The sequence below is a fragment of the Paroedura picta genome, chromosome 6 (genome assembly GCF_049243985.1).
Source record: "Paroedura picta isolate Pp20150507F chromosome 6, Ppicta_v3.0, whole genome shotgun sequence".
Classification (NCBI taxonomy): domain Eukaryota; kingdom Metazoa; phylum Chordata; class Lepidosauria; order Squamata; family Gekkonidae; genus Paroedura; species Paroedura picta.
In genome coordinates, this window is record NC_135374.1 from 116,998,283 (window position 1) to 117,015,665 (window position 17,383).

Below are 17,383 nucleotides of genomic sequence, written 5' to 3' on the forward strand. Positions count from 1 at the left end.
ATAAATACAAACACTCATTATTTAAAGTCTCAATGTTCTTTAGAGCCATAGGAAGATTTAATTTGATATACTACTTTTGCACCTAAAATCCGGCTTGCTTGACCAGGGTTTTGTGAAACCCTGGGGTTTCTTGATGGCCCTGGAAGGGTTTCCTGAAAGGGTGGGAGTTAATTAATTGTTATAATTTTAAAAAATTACTAAGCATTTATTGGATGATATGACCATATATGTCAACCCTCCCACTCCCAAAATGGCCAGTAATGGGCCTGGAGGGGGTGGGAAGGGGAGGGGCCCAGGGTGGGTGTGGACAACCATATTCTGCATGATCATGGGATCCATACACTTTGCAACCATATTCCGTATGATTGCACCACTGTTGGGGTTTCTCGAAGTCTGAAGAATGCTTCAGGGGTTTCTCAACAGTAAGAAAGTTGAGAAAGGCTGGCCTAGACAGTATGTGAGGAGGGGCACTGACTCGGTAGAACAGCTCCTGGCTGATTTCTGCTCTGCTCGATGTCTGACATCTCCAATTTAAAGGACTTAGTAGTAGGTGATGCTAAAAGCCTTTAGAACTTAAAAAATTGGTTGTTCTAATGCAGAATCAGGAAGAAGGGTTATGGGGAAATGCACAGTGTCATGGGAGAATACAATAAAATGTACCTGTATACTCACGTATAAGCTGAGTTGTTCAACATGTTTTTGAAGCCAAAAAGGTCTTCAGTAGCTTATATGCAAGCAAGGGCAAGTGGAGGCACTGAAGCATGGCCAAGCAGAGAAGGCGGGCAGAGATAGAAGCCTGCGGAGCCTGGGGGGGGGGGGGGTTTGAGGTGACAGGCAGGCAAGCAAGCAGGGATGCTCCTGACTGCTCCCGGTGGATCGCCGTGCTTCCCCCCCCTGTGGCTGTCTTCTGTTTGGGAGCCGCACTGCCTTCTTCGTGCCAGGCCAACAGTAAGCCACTAGGAGCAGTGCTGCCAGCCACCGGGCCGCAGAGAGGTGCGCCATCACCACCTTGTCCCAAGCCCTCGGGGGCTGTATCATTGCAGGGGGAAAGGAAGGGGTGGCCCGCAGGGTCTGGGGCAGTGGGGAGACAGGTGAGGTGCCATGGGGGCAGCAGAGCAGAGGTGGGAAGTAGGCGGAGGGAGGCCATGCACAAGCCCTCCCCCCCCCAGGTTGCCCTTGGCCGGCTCCGGAGGCCCCTGCATCCCTGTGTGCTGTGCTGGACCCCCCTGCCCATCCATGGAGGAGAGCCTCATGTGGGGGAGGGGGAGGGGAGGGGCTGAATGAGGCTGCAGTGGCATCACTTCATAAGAAGTGTCCATGTGGCCGGGGAGATAAACGCTTGGAAGGTGGAACTTCCCGCCTGCAGTACTTGCAAGCTCCAGAAAGAGCTTCCCTTTGAGGGAGGCAAAAGGGATGTGCCCATGAAGAACTGGAGCCACGGCACCAGTGAATAATTTGGCACATGGAATTCCCCAAACCAGCCAGGACAGGGGAGGAGACTGGCCCCAGAGCGGCTGGAGGGAGTGAAAGACGTGGTGGGACGAGCGGCGAGAGAGAGGTGGGACAAATCACCTACTCCCCAACACAAACTGATTCCTCCTTTCTCTCCAACCCAAACTGATTCTCCCTTTCTCCAGCCCCTACCAAATTAACCACCTGCCACCCCATCCAATCCACCCAATTAATCACTCCCAATTTTCCCTAATCCACAAACCTCCCCAATCCACAAACCTCAACATGAATTAACACTTGATTATACACACACCACACACATCTGGACTGGGGAACCCTGAGAGATGTAAAATAAATATTCAAAAACATTTAACCTACTGATGCCTGAATTTATGTAATTTTATTGGCATCTATTTTCATTTTTGAAATTTAACAGTGGCTGCTGCATTTCCCATCCTTGGCTTATATGTGAGTCATTAAGTTTTCCCAGTGGTAAGATTAGGTGCCTCGGCTTATATGCAGGTCAGGTTATACTTGAGTATATACAGAGGAGTTGAAACAGAAAATGACGAGGACTTCTCAAGAGATAACTGAAAACTCCATGATTTTACCATAGAGTTTCCAGCAGTTCTCGGAGTTATCCTTGTCACTTCCTATTCCAAGTTCCAGTAAGTTCACAGAGCCACTTAGCCCCTGCTGCCACTCTGAGTTTCAGATTTAAGGTTTGTAACAAAGGCTATTGCATACCTGAAGTTGGTGCCAACACAATTGTTGCCAAAATTGACTTGAGCCTTTTGCATTTGCACTCCCAAATGAAGAAGTGAAATACCAAGTTTATTAATAAATGTTTCTGTACCATCAAAATGGTTTACAAATTTCTGATGTGACTTGCACCTAACAGCGGCATTTGGGGTCACATCTACCTGGGCTCCAAGCTTGGCAAGGGGTCTTGAAACCTTGTTTACCCTACTCTGTGCATCAAAACAGTGTTGAGAGGCACTAAGCTTCATTCATGTGTCCCAGCATACTGCTCAGGGTGTGGCTGATACTCCTCAACAGCGTTTCCTGTAGTGCTAGGATGCACTGTGGTCCTCCAGATGTCCATGGACTACGATTCCCATGAGCCCCTGCCAGTGTTTGTTGGCAGGTGCTCATGGGAATTGTAGTCCATGAACATCTGGAGGACCACAGGTTGACTACCCCTGCATTAGATGGCAAGGGTGGGTAGACCTGACTTCCAGGAATTGATTGAAGTGTGTGTGTGGAGGGGGTGAAGGTCTAGAAGAAATATTAAATTTGCAGTTCTTATGCGGAGCCTTGCAAGTTATTTAAAAGTTCCTGTGTCTCCCACAAGGTTTGCAGCAGATCTGGGGGGGAAAAGCTAATCCTCCTCTGAATGCAACAAGCTACAGGATTACCCCTTGATTCTAAGGGACTTAGAAGAACGTACCACAGTTTAAAATGGGACTGTAATATTTATTTGAAGGAAATTTTGATTGTATTCTGTTCTGGAATAAAATCAGTGTCACATATTCCTTGAACATTCTGTCTGTTCAAGAAACAATACTATATTTCTGGCACAAATGTTGGTTTTCGGAAATAAATAAATAATATGGTTCTGGAAGGCCCAAATGATATTCATTCATTTAGAATATATGTTTACTATTCAGAGTCCTGCTCAAGTTGGCTTGCGATCAGCAAAGAAGCCATGAGAATGGGGAAAGCTTCACCTGTCTAATGTTTTCCTATGAACAGCATAAAAACCTAGAAGGCGTGCATGAAGATGGGGGGTGGGGCTGGAAGGAATGGTAGCTGTTCCTAAAGAGGAGAGTAGAATCGTTCCATCAACTAAATATAATAAATAGTTGGACTTCTGAGTCTGTTTACTTTTTATCATTTATATTAAAAAAAAACAATCCTACATGCTAAACTCAAAAATATATAGGCCATCTCAACAAGGCCCAGTTGTTGAAGCATTGGATCTTAAGTGCAATGCCATTAAAAAGACCACAGCAATACCCAAACATCCAGGAGGCTGGGCACACGAGTGAGCCATGCTCAATACGGCACGGCTGCAGGCAGCAAGCATAACTCTCCAGTGTTGTATTGCGATGTCTCTATTGTTTTGGGGATAATTTCAAAACCTTAATATCCATAAATTTAATCTTGTCAAGATTATATGCCAAATAGACACTTTCTTGGTGAATGGAGTGGGGGGGGGGGAGGGAATTGAAGAGTGATAAATAAACTTTGCACTTTTGCCAAAAATCACAGTTAGGTATAGAGCTGAGCCATCCTCTCCCTGCCTGAATCTGTAGTACGAGAAATATATTTGTACACATTTTCTTTTGAATAAATCTTTTATAATTTTGAATGCTGGCAGTGGTTCTCTGTCCCACATTGGACCTCACCCTCTCAGAAATGCTAACCAAAAAGGGAAATCTCAACAAAGGGGGGAAGAGGTCAAGCAGCTGTCCATCCAGGGGTGCACACACCTTGCTGGGGTTGCCAGAAGTTCACTGCAACTTGACAGCACATACAGACATATTGGGAGTCACCTCATGAACATTCCGGAAATGCAGAAACGACAAGTCTCCTCCAGATGATGCGTTCTGTGCCATTTTAAGTGAAAGAACCCACTCCCTTGCACACTTTCAAACTATACATTTATTTAATTATTAAGTAGAGCTACATTTCCTCTTGTGGTGCAGGGTGGTAAGGCAGCAGGCATGCTGTCTGAAGTTCTGCCCATGAGGCTGGGAATTAGATCCCAGCAGCCGGCTCAAGGTTGACTCAGCCTTCCATCCTTCCAAGGTTGGTAAAAAACCCAGCTTGCTGGGGGGTAAACGGTAATGACTGGGGAAGGCACTGGCAAACCACCCCGTATTGAGTCTGCCATGAAAACGCTAGAGGGCATCACCCCAAGGGTCAGACATGACTCGGTGCTTGCACAGGGGATACCTTTACATTTAAGTAGCGCTAAACACACAGAAAGCAGGTAGTGATTCAACAAAGAATAATCGCTAGTTGCCCCAAAGGAATGATATTCCTTTTGCACACAGGCTATGGAAACAACATTCTGAAAGACCAAAAGTTCCAGAGTACCAAGGTCTGTGAAGGAGTGACACCGTCTGTCAAGCCAGAAATGGTAAAATAGCAAAAGGAGTCCAGTTCTGGAGTTAACAGGTTAATTGCTTTAACACTGCAATTTTTCAATGGATGGAGGGAGGAAGGGGGTTGTTTTGTATAAAATTCAGGCCTTTGCAGGTTGCAAAGAGCAGGAGGGATATCATTCGGACGATAAAATGAATTGCATGCAAATGACAGACAGGCTCCAGGGCTCAGGGAAAACATTCCACTGACAGTGACCTGTGATCATAAATTACTGGCATGGCCGCATCAGATCCTAGACTTGTAATTTCATCAAGATCAACAAGATGCAGTCTTTGAAAGCTGTTTGCTTGGTGTGAGGACAAATTGATGCCCTTGCCTTTTCCAGCCTGCTCCCGTTTTTGATGCTGGCAAAGTCTGTCTCTAAGTAGCAGCGGAGGGCCATGGTAAATAATTAAGTAGAAATTTGTTACCCTTTTGTCAAGTGTATTTCTGATGTTGCTCTTCCTTAGCCTCCATTAAGAAACCCTTGATTAAATTTTAACGTCTCAAAGCATTTGGAAAGGCTGAGAGCCCAGGATGCAAACTACAATGTGATTTCTTTCCAACCCCCCCCCCCCCCGCCCCCTCCTTGAGCAGGAAAGTCATATTCTCTTTGGGAGTAAAAGAGAAAATAATGGCAAGTATTTAGCATGCATTCCTATGATTCCTCCTTCAAGACACGGTGTTATAGATTTGATTACTGACCCTGGTGCTGGTAAGTGTAGGTCATTTGTTTCCTCAGCCCCACTGCTTTCAAAGATTTGGAAATTCCGCAGCGGAATATATTTGCAGATCTTTCTCCCAAAATACAGGAGGGGACGGCTGCAGATTCCAAATGGGTGCAATCGTATAAGCAGGTTGCAGAGCATGCATTAGCCGTAGGGAGGGTGGGGGAATGCCAGACAAATGAACTCATTTATAACTTTGAATCCACAATTCAGGGTGTGCAAAAGAGATGGGCAGATTTCAAAGTAGGAAGGAGGGGGGGGGGAGGAGGGGAGTGACGGTAGGCCTGATAGATGCGTTGCCCTTGTCTGGATTCCTGCATCAAAACAGCATGAATAGTGGTTTTGTTTTCAGTAATATCCTTCCTAAAAGGCATATAAATTCATAACCCAAATGTATGATCATCCAGGACTCCAGGCAGTTATATGGTTTATATCCTGGAAGAAGAAGAAGAAAAAAGCAATATACTGTAAATTGAACACCGAATGCAATCTTTTCTCAGGGATGGGGGGGGGGGCAAGGGGGGGAACAGACCAAAACAAGTGCATTGCCTAGATCCCCAAGGCCAAGATTGTGGCACGGTGGATGCAATGAATAGTGACATCAAATTGTTGCACCGATTCAAATAAATTATTAAACGCTCCCTTTTGACTTTTTACTCAGCTTTAATCATCAATTGCTTGTTGACCAACGGCGACATTTCTCCACTGTGCAACAAGAGCAGGAGAAAATAGGGGAAACCTTGATTCTATGTTGCGTAGTAAAAGTCCTCATTCATACGATTGACAGCTCCCCCATCTCTGGACTGCATTGACTCTCCCCAGGAAGGAAATAGAATCATAGGGCTTTTCCGCACCTGTTAAAAATAGCGGCATGCCTGCCAAATGGAAGCTGAATATTCCAGCCCCTTCATATGATGTCACCCACATCCAGCATCTGGCCAGCTGACTGCTCGCTACATCCTCCATTTTAAAGCGCTTCTTCAGGAATCACGTAAAGTAGATGCAACACCCTAAGAAGCGTGATCCTTCAGTGGTCAACCAGCAGGAAACCAGTAGAAGGAAAGTATGGAGGCTCAAACATGCTACAGTTGTCTGCATCATCCTCACACCCGCCTCCCTCTCCATTGTTCCCGAGAACAGGAATTTCTTTTCTTTTTATAAATGGTGATGTTTCTGGAGCAACAAATAGGCGGACACACATGTAGGTGATGCCAGAAATAAAAGAATATTTTATTCAGTGTTGTGACACAAACCGTGCCTCTTGAAAGTTTTCTTCCCCCAAAATCAGGAATTATATCAAATTATCAAATGACTCATCCTCCTATAAGGGGTGGCATTCAAAAAATCACTATGCATCTATGATTCCATGCATAGGCATTGCAAAGGATAAGTATGGTTTAAAAAATAATTAGTGGGCATCGCGGGACCTTTAAACTGTGGAGGAAGGGGATTGGTTGCTTGAATTGATTTATAGGCTGAAGTGCAACATGTATAAGGTGCATTGCTCTCCTTTGCCTTTTCCAGCAGCAGATGAGGAGGGTGAGACTTGCGGAAAGATGGCAGACAAAGGCAAGACAGCAAAAAAGTGAGGAGGGCCTTGGAGGCGCAATATAATTTAGCACTTTGCCATTCTGCGGGCGTAATGCTATTTTTACTAATGTGCGGAAATTCCCATAGAGTTGGAAAGAGTCTTACTAGCCACCTAATCCAACCCCCTGTTCAATGCAGGATCAGCCTAAAGTAACAACAACGACAGCAATGAAACAAGCTACTCCCTAGTTATGTTATTAGACTCAATATACCTTTATTGGCATAACAAACATCCAAATAAAAGAAAATATAGCTAAATACCAAAAGATAAATTATACTGGTCAAATCTAAGCTTGTCCCTTCCGCATTTTTATGTTGGCAGGATATCCCAGAACAGGAGAGCAACTGATACATGGGGTTGAGTTCAACATTTGAATGCCCATGTCCTCTAATGCTGATTAGAGAAAATAACATCTCACAATGAATATCAGCAGTGGAATAGGCTGCCTAAGGAGGTGGTGAGCTCCCCCTCACTGGCAGTCTTCAAGCAAAGATAGGATACACACTATTCTTGGATGCTTTAGGATGCTTAGGGCTGATCCTGCGTTGAGCAGGGGGTTGGACTAGATGGCCTGTATGGCCCCTTCTAACTCTATGATTCTATGATTCTATGATACCACTTCAGTGAGACCTAAAATTTTCTGTTTGGGGGGACAAAATGCCCATCAACTGTCCATCATGCCTTGAATCTAACACTGCTTTAGCAGATTGTATCAGTGGCCCCAGGTCAAACTTAAGAAGCCCTTGAGCCCCCTTTACATCACATGAGCCCCAGCGTGCACAATTTGGCTTCTCCAGCCAGAAAAGAACACCTCAATATCCCTGTTCTGTGTATATTAGATTTTATAGACTGATCAATTATTTAGGAACATATTTTTTAACTAGAATGTTACAAAGGGCATTAAAATTTCATGGCGTACATTGAATTTCATGACATTAACATAACTCGCTTTCCAGACCTCCTTCCCATATCCTGTGCCAAAAGACAAAAGGGGTGTGGGGTTCAGAGGCACATGGTGTTCATTCTAGCTGGAATGGACTTTCCCACCTTTTACTTCCTGATACGCTTGCGTTTCATGGCCAACTTTCAGAGCTTGTTATTTGCAGCTCTTGTCTGAGCGCAAGAAAGAGGGCATAATTTTGATAATTACATCCCCTGCGCTTGGCAAAGCCTAAGAAATGATGCCCTTGCTCCCTTCAGCCCCAGCAATGCAGGTATGAACATAGGAGAAAAATGCAGAAGTTGTCTAGCTTAAATTCCCATCATGTATGCCACCTCATCCTCATGACCCTTCCAAGACTCCAAAGGTCTTGAGAGCGTGGTCACCACATGAGTTGTTCACCAGGCCAGAAGAAACCTAATGAACTTACTATCAAGATCCAGACAACACCAAAAGTATCCAAGGAGCAAACCTAAGTCTTCATGACCATGGATAGACTGAGTATACTGTGGAAAATCATGGACACAGATTGACAAGCAAAAGTTTAAACATGATTTATTATACAAGAAAACCAGACATTTACATAATATCCAGTTACAAGCAAAATAACCCTTCCAAAAATGTCAAGATATATATTCAGAAATAGACATTCACAATCACAATCCTTCTCTTTTACTATCTGGTTAGGATTATAGGCCAAAGGGGATCCCTCAAATCCATTTAAGACTCATCTTTCTTTGATCCAGGAAATTTATTTATTTAGCCTATGGCATGTGTCATGGAGCCAAGGGGCATTCTGAGGTGTTCTGCCACTGACTGCTTCCAGGTCATGAGCCCCTAGTGTTCCTTGGAGGAACCGACACCCAAATCCTTGGAGTTCTCCCCTCCAAATATTAGCCAGGGTCAACCCTGCTTAGGTTCCACGATCTGATGCGGTTGGGTTTGTCTGGGGTATCCAGGTTAGGGCATCATAGAGAGAAATGACAGGAGTGTGCTTAATAAAATCCACAAACCTCATCTCTGACTCCTCAAATTTACTCCTTTCACTGATTGCCCTAAGCCACAACCCCCAGTTCCTACAGGGTTCTCTGGAAAATATTAATACTGAATACATTCCATTATGAGAGAAAAAAAAACATATTTTGGTGGTTCAAGTGTATCAGACCCCAAAACAGACTCCCTGATATTGCCAAATCTCAATACTGGGACACCTGTTTTTGTTTGTTTGTTTGTTTGTTTGTTTTCAGCTCTGAGGCATTTAATGGGGCTGAGATCCCCTGCAGAGTTCACCAAACATGGAGAGATCTCTTTCCACAGGACAAGCTTTGGGGGCTTCAGGGGCCCCCAGTTTGACCCCTCCCCCGTCCTTCAGAGGCCACCAACTTGCAGCTATTTTAGCTGCACAAGTTTCAACAAGTTTATATGCACAAGTTCCAATTTTTCTTCTTTAACACTTGATGGGGCTCACCTCCCCTTCTCTTGGAACTATTTCCCTCAGGGAAGTACTTCTGGTTCCATTTCCCCATTTCAGAATTCTCTTTGAGCTTTCTATCTTCTTAACTGCCACTCTCAACTGTCACTCCCTCAGGTCAACGGTAGAATTCCATTTGAACCCCCAGTCAGTCAGAGTTCTCAGACTGTTACACTGTCTGAAACAGTGGTTTATACATGTTTTAAAGAAAACAAAAACGCATCCAGAAGCCGGAATAATAACATTTCCCCATGGAGGGGTAAAAAGTGTGTGGCCTCCTGCTTGCAAACGCAGGATGGTAAACCTTCCAATTGCAGCCGACCTCATGGGAGACTTCTCCCACGTTTTCCCTCTGCTTTGTTGTGGCTTTTTGCCTCCTGATGAGGCTGCAAGGAAAAACAAGCTGAACTTTTCCGCCCACTCCTTGGCTTGTCAATCACAGCAAGCCAGCAATCGCAGCAATGCAGTTCTCTCATGGACTTAAAACTTTCTTCCCCCCTGAGCCCCAAAATTATTTTTTTAAGTTACTTGTTCATTGCTATGCGATAATGCCACAGCACAGATGGATTTTTAATAAAAATCAGCACTTCCATGTTGCTATGGAGAAATGCCAGAATGATACGATATTCCCCTCTTTTGGGATTCCTGTTCTTTTGGACTTTATTTATGTCTGGGTGGATTTCTGAGATGCTAAACATGGTAACTGGAGCCCAAAGAGTTATTTTGTCTAAACGGTTGGCTTAAAAACAGGGCGCTCAGACCCCTGTATGATCAGGAGAAGACTGCTCGATCACCCACCCAGCTCATTTCCCACGTCCAGAAAACACAAACGGGGCTGTGTTTTGCCTGCCTAATCCCCAAAAGTCTGTGGACACTTTGTAGAAGATTTTATTTTACCTTTGACAATGTAGCTTTGCAGTTGTGCTGCAATGTGAACCACACCGTTTTTTTAATTACTTGGAGCAGGAAATGGAGAGGGGAGGGTGGGTGGAAGGGTGGGACAATGCTGCAGAAACTATCATGCCTTTCCACCTCTATATGGGCTTGCCCCAGGTTGCTCAATGACGGGATACAAGAAAAAAGGTGGCAAATGCACTTTTTATGATTTCTCTCATCCCGAGGCAAATCTGGGCAAAACGTGAGCCAGCCCCTGGATAGCCTCGGTGTGCAGGTAACAACATGTGGAGGGGGCTCTAAAACCCACCAGCAATCAGAACCTGTCCAAGAGCAAGTTCCTCATGCAGAAATGACCAAAGTCTGTCCCAGATTGTCTAATGATGTGACTTGTTTTTTTTTAAAAAAGGGGTTATATGTTTACGCATATCTATTCATATCAGCCTCCAGTTTACATGTTAAATGTAATTTTAATTTTTTGATAGAATTTGCATAGCAACCAAAAATTCTCTCAGTGAATTACAAGTACAGTCATATTAAAAATCACTAGAACATTGATAACACAATGCAGACTATTGCAAACAATAGAAGGGAAGGGAAAGAAACCCTTAAAATAAAATGAAAAGGAAACATGACTTGTGCTATAGGTAGAGCCAGCTTGGTGTTCTGGTTAGGAGTGCGGACTTCTAATCTGGTGATCCGGGTTTGATTCTGCACTCCCCCACATGCAGCCAGCTGGGTGACCTTGGGCTCGCCACAGCACTGATAAAGCTATTCTGACAAAGCAGGAATATCAGGACTCCTCCAGCCTCACAGGGTGTCTGTCTGTTGTGGGGAGAGGAAAGGGAAGGCAACTGTAAGCCACTTTGAGATTCCTTTGGGTAGAGAAAAGTGGCATATAAGGACCAACTCCTCCTCCTCCTCTTTTCTTCTTCTTCTTCTTCTTCTTCTTCTTCTAATTGAGCAATTATTTTCACTTTTTGGGTGCAAGAAGAATAAGGCAGTGGCTAAACAGGGAGCTTTGCCTCGCATCTAAACCTGAACTCCAAAAGGCAATAAACCACGGAGCTAGATTTGCTCTCCTGAGCTGGAAAAAAAAAGCATTTCCAGAAGAACAGTTTCCTTTGCTAAAGTCCATCCTCCTAATAGTCATCCATTTACTCATTACGCAGTTTTGCTGTGTTAGCTCTTAGCTAACAACATTAACTTTCAAGCAACTTGCATCCAAGTCTTCTTTGGCCTGCCTGTACATTAATTGAGAGGCAGCTGTATGACAGTCCTGCAGATCTTACTTAGCATAGCTAATGGGCACCTATCCCAGAGCTCAGGCCAAAACCAATCAACTTTTCTTTGGGGAAGGTGCTTTTGTCGAACACTTAATATTCTGGCATTTAGTGTGGACATCTGATCCCCTATGAGAGTTGGAAACAGCTCTGGGTTGGGAAATACCTGGTGGTGGAGGTGGAGTCTTGAGACGGATTGGGTTTGAAGAAGGAAGAGACCTCAGCAAGGTATAATGCCATGGGGCGTGCCCTCCAGGGCAGCCAGTTTCTCCAGGGGAACTGATGTTGGTTGTCTGGAGATCAATTGTCATAGTGGGAGATCTCCAGCCACCATCTGGAGGTTGACAACACTATATATGCCAGTGCCCATCCACCTGCCTCCTGTCTGGTCCCCTCCCCTGTAACTGCAAATTTTACTCTTCCAAAGGAGAGCTTCGTACTGCAGAAGACACCTCCTTAAATAGAGCATAAATGCCACTGAGGCCTATCTTTCCGGTAAGCGCCTCTTTCCAGCCTTCCCCAACGTCAGGTATCCCTATTGTGCAGTGAACCCAAAGAGGGGGTTGAGGAATAGATCTCCTTTTTAATGAAGGAGAGAGCCCATTTCTCTCATTCACTTCTATTAGTGTTCAGCTGGCTCACTTTGCCCCAAATTCTGTTCTATCTTCGCGCTTAATTGGGAAATTTAAGAAATGTTACTTGTTTTTTTGTTCCCATGTTTTATTTCCTAACAAATTACCAATGTACACCGGTTCATGTGTGCTTTAATTACATCTTTCTCCTTCCAAAAATGGAGGCATTGATATTACCAAGATACTTTTGGTGCTAATTTAACATGTTCTTGGGGGGCGGGGCAGTCAGTAATAAGTCAAATACAGAGGCAGCTTTTTTTAACACACCAGCAACAATAACATTAAAGGAAGGTGAAACTGCAAGAGCCTTAGCTCAACTCATACTGAGACCCAGGGGTTGGGTGGATTTGTTAACAGTCAGAGTAGGAGGGGAGGGCTTGGGGGCCAATTGGAAGTGATGGATACCCCATTAACTGTGCATCTGGACTCTAGATAGCCCATCCTAGCAATTAAACTCCCATATCCTCTCTCTACCTATATGGAAAGGTTGAGGATCTTCTGTTTCATTGTATAGAATCATAGAAGCATAGAAGCATAGAGTTGGAAGGGGGCATACAGGCCATCTAGTCCAACCCCCTGCTCAACGCAGGATCAGCCTGCATATCTGACAGTGTGCATGCGTATGAAAGCTTATACCTTGAGTAAAACTTGGTTGGTCTTAAAGATAAACTAGCTTTTCTTTATATTTGCTTCAGATATTTAATCTGTTTCTGCTGAGTTACATGGGTCACCATGCTAGCCTGATCTCATCTGAACTGGGAAGCTAAGAAGGGCCAGCCCTGGTCAGCAATTGGATGGGAGACCTCCAAGGAAGTCCAGGGTCATCATGCAGAAGTAGGCAATGGCAAACCACATCTCCTATTTGGTTGTCATTAGTTGGCTGTGATTTGATGGCAAAAAAGGGAGATAGGTTCATTTAGAATAATATGGATAGGATAAGGTGACTAGATTTTAACATTGGTAAAGCAGGACACCATTGACCTGGGGGGTTCTTGATTAAAAATCTGATCTATATGGAGCAACAAAAAGTTTCATAGAACGCATAGAACACAAAAATAGTATTGTAATATATATTTTTAAAATTTCAACATAAGTACAATTTGCCAGGTACCCCCAGATGTCCCTCCAAAAGTGGGAAAATCTGGTCACCTTAGGATAGGATTCATTTCTAGTTTGTAGAGATATTATGCTAGTCTCTTCTGAGACAGGTGGATAGGTGAATTAGAGATAAGCACTTAAAATGCTGCATGTAATTGTTTTTCTGCATTACAGGTGGGTGGATAGGCGAATTAGTTAGATATATTAAGCACAGGTTTAATCTTGCTTTTAACTCTTTTTCTGTGTTGCACATAAGCAGCTAGAAGGACCAATATGTTTAAGTGCATTTCCTTGGCATTCATGGCACGATGCAATTGCATTTATGGCACCACTTTTGCATGCGGAAAGAATCACCATGTTTTGCCAAACAGAAGAAGAGTTGTTTCTTACATGCTGCTTTTCTCTACCAGAAGGAGTCTTAAAACAGCTTACAATGGCCTTCCCTTCGACTGTATACACACTGGGAACTTCAATGCCCCAGCTCCTGTGCAGGAGCACAAATCAGGAGTGGATGAGGTGCACCAGGCCAAATGTTCCCCCATGTGGGTGCAGGAAGAGGTGGGGCAACCTGCCACGACTTAAACTCCAGACTGCAGCCTGACATGAAACCTCCAGTGCGTAAACGGTCTTCCTCTCTCCATAACAGGCTCTCTGTGAGGTAGGTGGGTCTGAGAGAGCTTTGGCATTACTACCTTGTAAAAACAGCACTATCAGGTCTGTGATGTCACCCAGCTGATTGCATGTGGAGGAGGAGGGAAGCAAACCTGGCTTGCCACATTAGAAGCCACTGCTTTTTACCACTACAACATTCTAGCAAAAATCAGGGTGTTTTCACAGCTGAGGTTCTTCAGTGGGTTCCTTGAGAAAAAGTCAGAGCTGAGTTGGGCAAGATAATGATGGGATCTTTCCTCTCTACAGTTATTTCATGCAAAGCCCTTTATATCCTGTTGTGTCATATCTGCAATCCGGATACCATATCAACCTGAGCTGAAGTTGTGTCAAAATAGATCATCTGAAACTCTTTTCTTAGTGTTATATGAAATACATGTGCGTTTTGAAAGTCATCCCCAATCTCTCTCCCCAAGTTAAACCAGGAAAACTTAGAGTTACTAGGATGGAAAATGGAGAGATGCTACAACAGGAGCCTAGAAGGGCATTTCCCCCACCCCTTGAAAAAAATCAGTTTCTGGAATCTTTAACAAGTATGTGTATGTGCATGTGTGTATGTGATTGTATAAGGCTATGGAGCAGAGTTGTTTTCTCTTGTCCGGGAGGGACAGACCAGAACCAATGGGATGAAATTAATTCAAAAGAAATTCCATCTAAACATCCAGAAGAAGAGAGAGCTCTGAGAGAACGTTGACTAACCCAAGGTCACCCAGATGACTTCATGAGGAGAAATGGAGAATTAAATCCAGTTCTCCAGATTAGATGACACCATTCTTATCCATCGTACCACACTGGAGGAGAAGTAATTGGCCATTTGAGGCCAATCTGATGGCAAAGTACCTTGGGAGAAGGACTGGATATTCAAAGACAATGTGAAGAAGAAAGGAGTTTGGATAAGGTGACCAGATTTTAACATTAGTAAAGTGGGACACCATTGACCGGGGGGGGGGTTCTTGATTAAATTTGGTCTATATGGAGCAACAAAAATTTTCATAGAATGCATAGAACACAAAAATAGTATTGTAATATATATTTTTTAAATTTCAACATAAGTACAATTTGCCAGGTGCCCCCATGTCCCTCCAAAAGTGGGACAATCTGATCACCTTAAGTTTGGAGAAAGAGATATAGGTCACTGAAAGCCTATCCAGTGAAACAGTAGCTATGGAGGAATAAAGGTTTGCTAGTCCAGGCCAGACCAAGGAAGAACTTTGCTATTATACGCCAGTTCAACAAAGAAGGAGCTTTGGATAAAGAAAGGTTGCAGTCTGGTGAGGAAGAGACTTTGAAGTAGGCAGGGTTGGCTGTTCAAAACTCATCTGACAAAGAAGGGGCAACTTGGCTAATGAAAGCCCGTCATGGGCAGAAGGGGCAATGGACGTTGTGGCCATTATATTCACTGCTGTAGAGGAAGGAGTTGAAAATAACTCCAAAGGAATAGGGAAGTTCTCTTTGCAGACCACCTTTGCACCAGCCACTGAAGAGGCCCAGGCTTCCTTCCTTCCCAGATTTAACAAGGCTAAGAATGTCAGAAATGGCATTTGATTCCCCAGCTGCTTTCAGTTCATGTAACGGATTTGCCTGCAGCTTTTATACGACAGCCATCAAGCATCTAGATACGCTGGGGTACATGAAAGTTTGGAGTAAAGTATGAGGAGCAGCTACACCAGCTGTCACTCCTCATTGCCCAATGCCACGGACTAAGGATGGCTGATGCAGAATGGAAAGGTATGGTCTGGACGTCAAGAGGAACCTGCTCACTTTGGCATGGGGCCTCAGCAAAAAGAATTTCTGGGTCCAAAAAAGGACTCCCCCCCCCACACACACACACTAGGAAGAGCTCCAGTTTTTAGCAGAGAAAAAGGCTCACTAGATGACAAAAAGATTAAAGGTCTCTCTTTAGAAGGCTTCTCAACCAGTGTTTCGAGGTTTCTTGATGACCCTGGAAGGGTTGCCTGAATGGGTAGGAGTTAATTTTTAATGTATTTTTTAAAATTTGTTAAACGCCACCCACCCCCTCCCAAAATAGCCAATGATGGGCCTGGAGGGGTGGGAAGGGGAAGGGCCCTGGAGTGGGTGTATACACAGCTTTGCTTCCCAACCATACTCTGCACAATTGTACCACTTCTGGGGTTTCTCGAAGCTTGAAGAATATTTTCTCGATGGTTAGAAAGTTGAGAATGGCTGGTCTGTAGCATGAGGCCATCTTCACGCACTATAGACCATATGGACAATTGCAGCAAGAGCCTAGGCTAGTACCCACTGCAGCCCCAATGAACAATGTTCAGCTTTGTGTGACACTATAGCATTTATTAGAGAGTTGTGCATTTTCTGTTACATCGGCTTTGTTTTCCCATATATGTTATATTCATAGCGGTTTAGCTACTAGCAGGAGATGGGGAGAAGCAAGTACTTACTTGGGGGGAGTGATTGTCATCACTCTGACCATTTATGCACTGATAACTTCACTGTCCCAGCTCTCATGCAGGAGCACAAATCGGGGGTGGATGAGGCACACCGGACCAAATGCTCCCCCATGTGGGTGCAGGAAGAGGTGGGGCAACCAGCCTGCAGCCCGGCAAGAAATCTCCAGTGCATAAACGGTCTCTGTAATGACATCACTTCTAGCATGACCCTGAAGCAGTGACATTGTACTGGGGCAAAATTCTCGCACTTGCCCAAATACTCTGTGGAAGCCATAGAGTTTGGATGTGAGGGCTAGAGTGTCTCCCCCCAGTGTGATGCTGGCAATTTGCACAATGACAACCAGCTGGCAATTTCAGCTCCCCTGTGTGGAGACTGTGCTCAGGAAGAAGACTAGAACCTGCCCCAGCAGGCTATAGAATGTGCTGGATTAGATATAGCATGGACCAAGTTGGAGGAACAGACTGTGCTGGAGACTTACTAGACTTAATGCTGTTGCAGACATCAGGGTCTCAGTGGATGACAGTTCAGAGCCAATAAAGGGCTAAATAGGCAGTTTCCTGACCTTTTCTCCAGAATCCTATTTTTGGGATTGCCTCTTCTGTTAACTTCCCTTCCTCTGTCCGTCGTGGGGGTTGGACGTGCTTTTTCCGATCTACTTAGCTTAGGTAGATAGACAGAAGTTTTTACTGTGCCCCTTGTACTTAGAATGGAGTTCTCCCACAATAAAGAAATTAAATTTCTTTTTGAAGTAACCAGTCTCAGTGCAAATTTACTCCTCAAGTAGCCAAACTATAGAATTCCGCCAGCCAGAGACTGGGCTCTGATTTCAGCCATTTCACCCACCATTTATTTGAAAGGTGTTGGATGGGGGGGGGGGGATCTGTCCTGGCCCTTACCTGGTGGAATGAGCTCCCAGAAGAGCTGAGGGTCCTATTCCACAGGGCCTGAAACACAGAGGTCTTCCACCCAGCACAAGATTAAATAAACATCAGTAAATATCAATGCCATTTGGGCCCCCTTCCATGTACACCCCCTTAGACCAATC